The sequence below is a fragment of the Equus caballus genome, chromosome 12, assembly GCF_041296265.1.
Source record: "Equus caballus isolate H_3958 breed thoroughbred chromosome 12, TB-T2T, whole genome shotgun sequence".
In the NCBI taxonomy this organism is placed as follows: domain Eukaryota; kingdom Metazoa; phylum Chordata; class Mammalia; order Perissodactyla; family Equidae; genus Equus; species Equus caballus.
This window is the reverse complement of record NC_091695.1, coordinates 15,170,263-15,172,997: the sequence shown is the minus strand read 5'-3', so window position 1 is coordinate 15,172,997 and position 2,735 is coordinate 15,170,263.

Sequence of the window (2,735 nt, the reverse complement as noted above, 5' to 3'; positions counted from 1 at the left end):
TTATTTTTCCCACACTTTTCCCCACAATCATCTCAAGATCCTTGCTATTCTATGTCCAGTCCAAGCATGGATATCACTGGGGAGCAGGGCAGTCTCAGACGCACTCAGGACCTGATGAACTGGGCTCTGCCCTGTAACCAGATCTCCAAGTGATTCCTGTGCCCCGGAAAGTGTGTAAAGCACTGTGGATAACTCCTTTTCCCTCAGCATTCAGCTCAGGGCCACCTCCTCCAGAGACCCCTCCCTGACCTCCCACCCACCGCCCAGCCTGCTGCAGGGACAGTTAGAGAGCCGGGCACAGCGCCTGCAGTGGGTGCACACGCCACCTCCACGAGCACTTCTAGTCAGTGAGTCTTCCTCTTCCACTGGCTCTGCGCTCTGCTGGGGTCCACTGAGTGTTCATCTTGGCATCTCCACGAGTAGCATCGTATTGGCTCCACTCAGGGAGCGGATGCATCATCCTTGGGAATCCTCACCGTGCCCTCGAGCCCCTTCCGGAGCTGCCCTTGGAGCCCCTGTTGTGGGAGCGCCTGAGGGGTGAGACCCTCTGATCCCCAGGGCCTTCAGGGATGGTCGAAACCTCATGGATGTCCAAATGGGCATGACTACTCCCTACTCTATTCCTTGGAAAAATAGGCTTCTCACTGGGTGTACTTCATCTGTGCCCAGCTGCCTTCTTTTCGTTTTCCCCTGCAGAGATTGTACAAAGGTGTCCTTAAAGTAGCGCAGGCAATACACAGGTTATCAGAAGCGTTCTCAGTCTTCCTTCGTTCCTCTTCTCAGACCCCACAACAGTCACACACACTCCTCATCTGAATGACAAACACCCCAGTGCCAGCCCCAGGGCTCCCTGCAGACTGCTGTGAGACCCCTCAACAAAACGCTGAGCCTCTCCCCGGACCCACATTCCACTGTCTCCACAGCCACAGACATCTGTGTAGAAAGCACATCACACTATGTCCCCAGCCACCCTGTCTCCCCTCCAGGTCTACACCCTTCCCTGGTGTCACTCCCCCGCACTACAGAGACATCTCTGCTGTGGGCACTGCTCCCTGCCCACCTCCCCTCCCCCTCATCTTAGTCCCATTTCCACTGCCCCAGAAGCCATCTCTCAGGCCTCTGTACTTCTGTTCTGTCTGTCTGGAACATTCTGCCCATGATCTCCCAGACTAACTCCTCTTACCTTTCATCTCAGCATAAATGTCACCCACTGAGTGTTAGCCTGTCACCGCCCTTACCATCCCCCTATAGGAATCGTCTGTAGAGCACGTATTTCCCTCCTTCATCTCTTTTTCTTTATTATGTGACCTTGTCCCTTGCTAGAATGTAAGCTGCGGGTCCCCAGGCCTCATTAGACCGTTTTGTCCATCACTGCATCTTAAACACCTGGAACAGCGCAGAAGACATCACAGAAGCTCCACATGTAACAAAACAATGGATGGGAAGGAAGGCAATGAAACCCTGGCACTTGAGATTCAGCAGAGTCAAGTGTGCTGGTCGCTCTCCAGATTCCTTCGGGGCCCCTCTCTGGCCGGCTCTGTGCCCGGGCTAACTCCTCTGCCTGCGCTGCCCGGGCCTCTGGGGGGCTCCCAGGCTCCAGCAGGAGGTGGGACGTCAGGAGGGCAGAGGGCGGGGGCAGTCTCCCCTGTGCCCCTGACAGCCCCTCATGGGCCCAGAGGACACCATTTCCCCTCCTCCCTCCAGCCCAGGGCTGGGAACAGCTTCCCTCTCGCTGGCCCCTGGGAGCCCCGCATCCCTGGCCCTTCCCTCCTCCCTGTCTCAGCTCCAGAAACGGCTGCATCTCAGTCTCTTCATCTGCACCATTGGGGTGAAGTGTTTGTAGTGGGAATTTTGTCGGGTACATCAGGCATCTTTCCTTTTCTGTGTACAGGACTTTGGATTCTTTTGTGTGCATCGCGGTGGATTGCATGATCTTTTTCTTTTATTTATTTTAAATAATTTTTCAAAATTGAATCTCTTAATTTTACATTTTCCTTAGGTACTGAAATAGCAAAATATTCTACATCTGTACTGTAGTTTGTGCGTGTCTGTGTGTGTGGGTGTGGGTGCATATGTGATTGCCACCAAGGGAAAACTGCATAAAATGCACTGCAAAACATTGAGAAATGTTTTGGCAAGAAACACTATCTTAAACAATACAACAAAGATTTAAAAAATTACAGAACAAAAAACAGAGTGCAAATTATCTAAAATTACCCTCTAAATTAATCTATAAATTTAGGAATAAATCAAAACATTATGAAATGTCAACGGGAGTATGTTGAAGTCTTTTTTTTTCCTGCTTTTCCATTGGTTTTTACTAACCATCTAATTCATTCAGGCAAATATTGTCACTTCGCAGATTCCTAATAAGGGCTCAGAGCACACAGAAACACTCTTTATTGTTTTCTACATCTCTATGTCCTACTCTAATGATGGCTTAATGAATAGTGACCTTTCATTTAAATCTAAACTCAATCCTTATACTGTCTTATTCTAGAGGGTCCAAGGACAGAGAATGCAATTAATAAGCAATGTATTAAGTGAAACTTTATTTGAAAAAATATCTTACACATTAGAATGCTTTATCTAGTTGAATAAGAATAATTAAGTAAGTAATAGGAGCTAAACTAAAAACAGAAAAAATCAAAATTCCTTTGAAAAGAGAACACCCGTGCAGATGTCCTGCTGTGGCTGGGGTGCTGAAGGCCCAGCTGCTGTGGATGCTGAGTCCA